Source organism: Lontra canadensis, unplaced genomic scaffold (assembly GCF_010015895.1).
Source record: "Lontra canadensis isolate GAN:19392208 unplaced genomic scaffold, GSC_riverotter_1.0 scaffold1, whole genome shotgun sequence".
NCBI classification, from domain to species: Eukaryota; Metazoa; Chordata; class Mammalia; order Carnivora; family Mustelidae; genus Lontra; species Lontra canadensis.
The window spans coordinates 115,172,591-115,183,117 of NW_022630995.1; the positions used below are offsets into that span (position 1 = coordinate 115,172,591).

A 10,527-nucleotide genomic window follows, 5' to 3' on the forward strand; every position below is an offset into this window, starting at 1 on the left:
AAACAGTTATGGCAGTTAAAATTAAAGTATTATACAAAGAACCAAAGCATTTGGGGGCTTACTTTTTAAAATGTAGGTTACTGGATGCCACATCTGATCAATAAATATGAGTGCTAGTGTTGGTCCCAAGAATCTGCCTTGTTATAAAACTATCCAGATATTTTATTTTTTGAAGATTTTATTTATTTATTTATTTGTCAGAGAGAGAAAGAAAGAAAGAGAGAGAGAGAGAGCACACAAGCAGGCTAAGTAGTAGGCAGAGGCAGAAAGAGAAGCAGGCTCCCTGCCGAGCAAGGAGCCCTATGAGGGACTGGATCCCAGGACCCTGGGATCATGACCTGAGCCGAAGGCAGTGGCTTAACCGATTGAGCCACCCAGGCATCCCCAGATATTTTAAATATTTACTGAAATTTGACAATTATTGTTCTATGACATTGGATGCACATTGTAATAACCTAGGAAGCCTTAAAAGATGCCAATGCCTGGACCCATGAAGATGTTCTAACTCAGTCATCATTATTTTTTTCATGGTTTCCCAGCTGATTCTAATGTACAGCCAAATTTGAAAATCACTTGTTTAAAGGAATGATCAGTACATTGTTTTTCTTACCTTTCTTAAAAAAGATTTATGTATTTATTTTAGAGAGAGAGGGAAAGAGAGAGTGTACAGCTGCACATGGGTAGAGGGAGATGCAGAGGGAGCAGAGGATCAATGCAGGGCTAGATCTCATGGTCACCCCATGAGATCATGACCCATGAGATCATGAAACATAAGATCATGACCTGAGCCAAAACCAAGAGTCAGATACTTAACTGACTGGGCTACCCAGGTGCCCCTGCTGACACATCTCTGCAATGACATTTGGGATAAAAAATTCATAGCCCATTTCTGTAACTAAAACCCACTTCTACTAGTGCCATAATAATGACAATCTGATTCTTATGTTTGTGTTTGCCAAAAATTTTGAAACAGACCTTGCAATCTAGTCCAACCATCTAATTGTTGCCTTTATCCAAAACACAATCAGGATAACCAAAAGAATATTAAAGAAAACAAGATCTTTAGGGAGAAAGTATCTGGCAATCTCAAGTGCTGTGTGTTGAGATTAAAGAAATGTTCCAAGAGTTCTATGTCAGGTGGCTCCCAAACCATTGTTTCACAAATATATTTTGATAGTGATATGTCCTTCTACACATGTGAATACACCAACTAATCATTGTGGGTTTTCAAGTGTAAATGGCTTCTTTCAAGATCTGGTGTTTGTTGTAAGATAATTTAGGGAAAAGTCACAGTGAATTTTTTTTCCAATTTTATTGAGATACAATTGAAATTGCATTTTATTAGTTTAAGGTATACAACATAATGATGGGATATATGTATATATTATGAAATGATTACCAAGGTAAGTTTAGTTAAAATCCATCACCTCATATAGTTATAATTTTTTTCTTGCAATGGATTTTAAGGTCTACTCTCTTAGCAACTTTCAAGTATACAATATAGTATTGTTCACTATAGTCCTCATGCTGGACATTACATCCAAGGACTTATTTATTTTATAACTGGAATCTTGTACTTTTTTATCATCTTCACCCATTTCCTCTACCTCTGGCAACTACCAATCTGTTCTCTTTTTCTGTGAGTTCATTACTTTTAGATTCCACATATTTAGTATTCATCTTTCTCTCTCTGACTTATTTCACTTAGCCTAATGCCTCAAGGTCACTTCACATGTCATAAATGACAGGATTCCTTTTTTTTAATGGCTGAATAATATTTTATAATTATAGATATAAATATTATAAATATTTAATATTTTATTGTGTATGTATACACATATATACACATACATATATGTGTGTGTGTATATATATATATATAGTTGTTTTTATGTATATATATATAGAGAGAGAGAGAGAGAGAGAGAGTTGTTTCCATGTCTTGGCTATTGTAAATAATGCTGCACTAAACATGGGATGCAGCTATCTCTTCAAGGTAGTGATTTCATTTCCCTCAGATATATACGCAGAAGTGGGATTGCTGGATTATATGGTTGATCTAGTTTTAATTTTCTGAGGAATCTCCATACTGCTTTCCATAGTGGCTGCACCAATATACATTCTCAGCAATAGCACACAAGTATTATTTTTACTCCACATCCTCACCAACACTTGTTATCCCTTCTCTTTTTGATGATAGCCATCCTAAGAGGTGTGAAGTGATATCTCGTTTTGGTTTTGATTTTTTAGTTCCTTGACGATTAGTGATGTTGAGTATCTTTTCATGTCCCTGTTGGTCATGTACAGGTCTCCTTGGGAAAAATGTCTATTCAGTTCCTCTGTCCATTTTTTAATCAGATGGTTTTTTTGCTACTGAGTTCTACGAGTTCTTTATATATTTTGGAAATTGACCCCTTATCAAATATAGGACTTGCAAATGTTTTCCACCATTCAGTGGGTTGCTTTTATTCTGTTGATGGCTTCCTTCACTGTGCAGAAGTATTTTTACCTCACTTGTTCATTTGCTTATTTTTTCCTAGTACCTATTAGAAGCAATACCTCCCTATCTTCCTTAGATAAAACCATTCATTATAGGAAGGTACTATTTACTTTATTTTAATTTTAATTAATTAATTAATTTGTGCATGGATCTTTTCAGTTTATTTCATCAGGGAGTTATACTAGTTCAAGTTAAAGCAGACTCCGAATGGTTATATTATACAAGCTGGGAGGTTTTGTGACAACGGACCAAAGGGAAATTCTACTCATTGCAAGGAAATCCTCATATAGGCTGAGTGAGCCAAAAGTGCTAGAAACCCAGGAGCCTCAGCTAGTCATCCTTAGCGAGTCCAACGTTTAGGAGAAAGCGGCATTATGTTCTCGTGCTGGTCACCCTGTAGCAGAATCACTTCACATTCTGGATGCTCAATTACAGTACCACTGGGGGCAAATTTCCTCTTCAACGCCTCACTAGTTTCTTTCTATCATGATCACCAGCCACTCCTCAGAAGAGTAGTAAGGGTCTTCCTACTGTTTCTCTGTTGAATTCTTCTATGGATATAATCCTCAGTCCCAGCAGGAAGATCACCCTTATTTGCATCAGCAAAGGGATAGAAAGAGCAGAGCATCTGGATAGCGGACATAGGATTCCTTTTTCCCCTGCAGAAACTGCCTGTAGAAGGTGGAGGCAGGAGAAGGCGAGAGCAAGGTTTGGGTGGAGGGCAAGGAGCTTGGGGAAGCCGGGGCCTCCAAAGGGAGGCTGCTGAGTCCTCAGGGGTAGCTCAGTGACTGGCGCCTGGAAGGTACTTTTTAAAGGGACGCTCCAACCTATACTGTACGGTCACTACTTGTTCAGCAGTACATCTCCCAAATGTTAAGGTGTGACAAAGGAGGTAAAGGCAACCCCTGACTTCATTTCCAGCTGTGCCAGAAGGTAGGAAGAATCTCTGGATACATCTGGGCAAGAAAGAGAAGAACATCAGGAAGTTGAATTTGTTGACTGGAATAATGGAAGTACCAGAAGTTTTAATACATGTTAATCAAGTAATAATGGGAGATGAGGGGGAAAGAAGAATAAAGCAATAAATTATTCTCTTTATTTCTTTGCCAAAGATTGTTCCCAGCTGTTTTGAGTCTGGGGCCAATGTTGTTTACCATAGAAACTTAGGTTGCTGAAAAGAAACAAAGAACAAGGTCATGCCTGATTTTGTGTGTGGTAGGTAACGAAACCACCGCCCTTCCCCACAGTGTTCTCTCCAAACTATTTCCACATAATGAGAGGAAGTGAAAAGGAAAATGTGCAGTCCATCCGAAAGCATCTCTGTCATCACTTTCCTAACAGTGTCTTCAGGCCAGATAAGAGCATTCATTACATTTTGTCCAGTGTAGTGCACCTAGCAAAACGCTGCTTTGTTCTTGGCCTATGCCATCAGTATCCCCAAAAGCATTTATGATATGGCACCAAGTATTATAAACAGGAAACCAAATACATTTACTCATTGTTTTTATGAGGTTAAAAGTCAAAGCCAACTGATATCACAGATAGGACAGGCAAGTACAAGGTAGACCTGTGACATCTTATGGAGCCAGGAAGTAAGGCAGTATTAAGGAAAGGGGTGGGGAGGACATGTTATAGGAACAAAGGAGCCAGCCTAAAAGGTCACAGTGATCAAAGCTAGAACAATCTGAATAAAACAAATAGTTAATGTAGTGTTGGATTATAATCCAAAGTATAAAATAAATATCTATCAGTCTATATGGACATAAACAAATGGGGAAAAGGAGATGAATCTCTCTTACTGAAGAATTTCTAATAATTTATGTAGATATTGTCCTTCTAGAAAATGGAGTCTAATTCACCGATTCCTTGAATATGGGGTGGACTTAGTGACTTGCTTCCAAAAAGTAGAATAGGGAAAGGGAGAAATAACTTTACAGTGGAGAAACACGTCAAACACTACCTTGACCAGCTGATCAATATTAAGATCACTGGTGATAAATCATGTTAATAGCACGGACCCCCGATACGATATGAGAAAAGCATTTCATCATGTAGTATTCTCCCCCAAAACTCATGACCCTAGTCCAGTCATGAGAAAAACATAAGACAAACCTGAATTCAGGGACATTTTCTAAAATACCTAATCAATACTCCTCAAAACCATCAAAGTTCTGAAAAACAAGGAAAAACTAAAAAACTGTGGCAGACCAGAGAAGATGAAAGGAAACATGAAAGCAAAATACTATATGGTATTTTGAATTAGGTCCTGGACCAGAAAAAGACACTGGTAGAGAAACCAGTGAAATCCTGCAGTTCAATAAATCATAATGCATCCGTGTTTTTAGTAGTGACAAACGTGCCACAGTTGTGTAAGAAGTTAATAGCAGGAGAAACTAAGTGAGAGGTGAACTCTAAGTGAACTCTCAGGCTATCTTTGCAACTTCTCTGAAAATCTAAAACTATTCCAAAATAAAAAACTATATTGAAAAAATAAAAGACAAGTCAGCATTTAGAAGCATGTAGGATGAAACTATCCCAAAACACATATTTGATACATGATATGCAGGGAGTTTAAAAAATTTGTGAATTAGGTGTAGTTTAGAGGGAAAATATCAAGAACATATTATGATTCTTGTATACAAGTAAGTTAAAGTGGTTCGACTTCTTTGTGACAATTCAGGATGACTTCCTCTACCCACTTTCTTCCTTTATTTTTTCTTTTTATTTTTAAGATTTTATTTTTTTATTTGAGAGAGAGCGAGGAAGAGCAAGAGATAGAGCATGAGCGGGAAGGAGGGACAGAGAGAGAGGGACAAGCAGACTCCCTGCCGAGTAGGGAGCCTGAGGCAGGGCTTAGTCTCGGAACCCTGGAATCGGGACCCAAGCCAAAGGCAGATGCTTAACTGACTGAGCCATCCAGGAGCCCCATCTTCCTTTTTCTAATATAAACACACAAACAAAAGACTAGTATCATTTAAGTGTTTTCAAAGGTAAATTTCCTCCAAGCTGTATCAAACCATTACACAGCAGGATAAAAGCTTCAAAGATTTTTGTCCCAAGTACTCACCAAGTATTTATTGTTAAACCCTTAATCCATCTGCAGTACCATTATTTTTTCTGTTCATTTGTAGTGTGTGAGGTTCTTTCTCTCCAACCGGTTAGGTGCTTTAGTTCCAGGCGATGTCCTGCTGTCTCATTAACTGCTTCTGTTTCTCCTTCTCTGCCATCACTGCCTTTTCTTTACTCTGTTGCTTGGAGAGGAAGCAAACAGAATTTAGAGGAGAGCTTTATTTCCAACACAAATTTTGTAACTTTTGAGGAGTGTTGGGTAGTGTCCAAGTTACTCTGACCTCATTAGTCTTGCTGCTAGGCCAGTGTTTCTTAAGAAGGAGGGTAAAGACCACCTGCATTCAAACCACCTGGGGTATCGACTCCTGGACCAGACCCACCAATGAGGGTGGGGCCCAGAAATCTGATTCTAAACACTGGTCTCAGCTGACTTTTTTGTCCACTACTATAGGAGGTCACAACTTTCTGGACATCTCAAAGGAATCTTCACCTTTGCTTTCAGCTTCATTCTATGAAGAACTTGAAACATTTTTAGCAGGCTCCTGACTCCAACTCTGAGTGAAAACTGAGATGCTCCAGAATTCAGAGGCTGAGAAAGCTTTGCTCTGAACTTTTTATTAGGAAGACTCTATCGGCCCCATACTAAAGGACACATAAAAATAACATTTTTTGTGACTGTTTCTCAAGCTCAGCATTTCCAGGGACACTTTAAGACCTCTTGTAAGACCCAGACATAAAAGGCTACATTGAGAAGTGTTCTTATACATCTAAGCATTATTTCCATTTATGTGCTCCCTTATCTTCGGTGGATTTCTTGCCAGTCTTCCAGACTAATGATATAATATCATGTGTCACATACATAATATAAACAGAGAATTAGGCTAAACTTTGGTAAAAGAATGGATCATTTTAGCTGACCCTACTTGGTTTAAAAATTCTCTGAAAAGATGTTTCTTTTCTCAAAGCTAGCATAATTTGAAGTGTTTGTATGTTTCCACTTTTCTTTGATAGCTAAATTTCCATTGTCTGCCTCATTGTGGACATATCACTCCATTTCCCACTCATTTCATTTAAAATGGTCAAGTTGTCTCTCATGTTAATTAGCTTTAAACAAGAAAAAATATCTCTGTGCACCTAATAACCAAATTCAAATGGGCATTATTTCATTAACTTCATGCTTTAGAGACATAATGGCTGCTTGTTACAGCACAGCAGAGCTGGTATAAATTAAATCTCAATGGGTCATTCATTTAAAAGGCAGAGTAAAGTGCCCCAGAAAGCTAAGTTCTTTGGCTAAATTTAATAGTATTTTTCCCATAAAATTTTCCTAATATTGCTCTTGTAGTTCAAACACAAATCTATTTTCATTAATTTTTAAATCCTTTACTCAAAAATAATAAAAGGAAAAGATTAGGGCTGATTAAATCTTATGACAAAACAAATCTAAAACATCAGCCCTGATGTTTCTAACCAAATGCTATTAAGACCTGTACGTATGTTTTTGTGTATGGACTCAATATTTCCTAAGAAAATAATATGCAAAAAAGTTGATGGCAGCTAGTGAAATATTATATTTAATTATTTCATAGACATTAGTTTAAAACAAGTAAATCATTCCTTTAATTTGGACAGTTAACACAATCTTTACCAGGTTACAATGATTAACAATCCTTTAGACAGAACCCTTTGTATTCTAAATACCTTTGTAGTATTTTTTTTTTCCTGATGGAAGATATATGTATTTTCATGGTATCTGGCTCTATTTCAGTCCAGTTTTAGAACATATAGAAATCTAGTTATGATGTTTTGCATAAAAATCCTTCCATTCATTCACTCAGAAAAAAATTTCTCAACCCTTCTCATATGCCAAGTACTGTACCAAAAACCCTTTGAGAAAAAATGTGAGTAAGGCAGATATGCTCCCTTCCCTTACGGAGCTTGGAAATTAGTGTTATTATTTCTAAAATGAAATTACTAAAACATAATGATTTTTTGTCATTTTTATGCTAGTTGGATTCACCTCATATTAATCAAGAAGATTGTGTAGCACCTAATCATTACTGTTTCAACAGCACAATGAAACAAATACAGAATTTTAACATGGTAGAAAACCTAAGGTATACATTATGCATGAAATAATTAGTGGTCAAGGCATTATGGGTTTTACAGAGTTTGCAATCACTGCATTTTTGACATGATTCAGTCAACTGTCTGGTAAAATTTGAAAACAGGAAAGTACCTGCCAAGATTCTAATTCTGTGATATGAAAAACACTCTTTCCAAAATTAGAGGATGTCTTTTTTGGAAAGTCTTTATAGAGTGATAAATCCTGAGTCCAGAAAGTTCATGATGTTTTCTTCCCAAGTAAATAATGACATAAATAAGTGGAAGAGGGAAGACTATCTCTTTTACTACCCTATAAAACTGTTACATGGTTGTTACCATTTAGAAAATTATATCATGTATATTAATTAATAAGGGATCTTTGAATAATGCATAACAATCCAAAAAGCAGTTTTCACACTGAGATGTATATCATACACATATACATATATGTTTGTATATCATATACAAACATATTAAAATTTAGAGTTTAGCCATTTTACTACCTTATGAATAAATTCAGGAATGACCTAGAAACTACTTGTTTCTCCCAACTTTTAGTCCAGTTCAACCTTCCCGTTCACCATTACTAAGTCAGTAAAGGATTTCTACTGGTCGTCAAGGAAACTACAACGCAAAGAGGCTTGAAAATGGTGATAATCTCATTTCCCATAAACCTGTAAACAAGAGATAAACTGAATAGAGAAAGCACTAACACATTCACTGTCCCACTGGAAAAAATAGGTTTAAAATTATCCTACAAAGTCTCTTCAAAAACAGAGCATGTTGTTTTACAGTAGGAAAAAAGGAAAAGCAAGGATCTGAAGAATTCTCTGGAGGTACCTGGGTAAAAGAGGAAGGAAATGGAACATGGAATATAATGATATACATTCATTACAAATGCAGAGAGGTATTTTTTTTCTTGTCTAATTTAAAAACTGGAATTACAACCCTGAAATTTTGCCCGTACCACTTTGCCTTTAATGCACAGTGGAACAATTTTATTCAGTAATACAGTGTAAGCAACTTTCATCAAAGTTTAATGAAAACTAAATCTAAGCAGTAGCATTTTCATATTTCACTGAGTGATTTTTGGAAATACCCAGAACTATCGTTTTACTAAAATTTTTGAATTAACTTAAATGTGTTAAAGTTTCAGTTTCTTATTTTCCAAAATCGTAATTATAAAATTGAAAAAAAAAAAACAAAGACAAAGACTCTTTGACAAAAACAGAGCATCAGGAGGAAGAGGAAACAAGAGCAAAATGGCCAACATAGACATATTTGCAGGAGAAAAGTATATATGTTGACTTCATATAAGCTTCAGATACCATGGAAGCCTTCATAAGGAAGTATAGGCCCAAAGAAACAGTTGAACGTGAGTATTTTGATGGCCAACATCAAACTGGAATTTTAGCCTGGCTCATTCTGATCACAAAAAGATCTAAGTAAAAGTTAGGAGTAGGGAAGGAACAAGAAAAGTAAGTATGCATATTGATAGAAGGGAAAGATAGCAAAAATAAATTTTAATTATTTTATAATTTTGATCAAAATGTATCTGTATCGATAACTGTTGCAACACTAATTGCCTGTAGCACTTGGTTGAATTAGCACTTGGTTATATTCAGTTAAATACATCATTACATACTTTCTATGGTCCTCTGTTTTACACTACTAATATCCATCTCTACAAATACTAAAACTAAGGCCCTTGGGGCCCATAGCATGCTGTATATTTCCTACCTGCTTCCCATCCCCTCCCTCCTCCAGTAGCCGGCAGAGAACTGATAAATGCTTCGAAGACAGAAGTAAAATCAATAGGAATGGGATTGATTTTCTTAAAGACTGAGTCAGGAGGTGTGTTTTCAGCCTTGAATTCTTTGCTTCTACTCATAGAGTAAAGGGACTTAGCACAAGCTACCCCAAAATAGAGCACCTTGGAATACTGACTATTTTAAGCGGAAGAATTGTAAGAAAATAGCAGAAAGGAGGTCACTCTGACTGTCTCCCCTGCCCTTCTCCTCAGAAACAGGTCATAAAACCCTCATGTGAGGTAGCCCCCCATACCTGGAAGAAAGGAACATTCTTATCTCAGGAGACAAAGGGACACCAAGGCAAATCTGAGCAAACGCTCTGCTAAATTTCCCCCAATTTGCTACACTTACCTCATATTCCTTTGACCTGATATTTCTACAGGACTGTCCACTCTTCATCAAAGCTAGCATAAAAATACTCACGTTCAACTGTTTCTTTGGGCCTGTACTTCCTTATGAAGGCTCCCATGGTATATGAAGCTTACATGAAATCAACATATATACTTTTCTCCTGCAAATATGTCTTTGTCAGTTTATTTTACAGACTCAGCCAAAGAACCTTAGAGGATCAAGGGAAACTTTTTCCTCCCATACAAGAGATACATGTTCATAGCTCCCAAAGTTGATTTTTTAAGGCATCCTTCTCACTGAACAGCTTTAAAACAGAAAAGTCTTAAAAGTAGTTGTTAAGAAAGCTATGAAGAAAGTTTAAAGGTGTAAAAGGAAATTTCAAAATCTATTTAGGTTACTTAAAATTCCTTTGACAGATTTTTCTTTAAAATGAAGAAAGTAAAGGGAAATGGGATAATACAATGTACACAGGCTTTCTCTTGAATAAAAAATGGCTTTTCAAAGAGTAAGTTTGATGTCCCACGTATTTGCTTAACAACCAGTTTAAATTGCTACGTAGAAGGGGAAGAGCGAGCTCTTCCTCAGCCTCCTGTTGTCCCAATACCCGTATGCTGCACATCTCAGCACCTACCGCAGCTCATTCTTACTGGTGGTCATCCCTGCTGGACCATAAGCAGGAAAGGGAAGGAC

The 10,527-nt window shown here is 36.5% G+C and overlaps 1 pseudogene; it reads right to left on the reverse strand.

Moving 5' to 3' along the window:
* Positions 1-2,809: 2,809 nt before the first annotated feature.
* On the reverse strand, positions 2,810-3,143 carry LOC116876968 (annotated as a pseudogene).
* Positions 3,144-10,527: the final 7,384 nt, after the last annotated feature.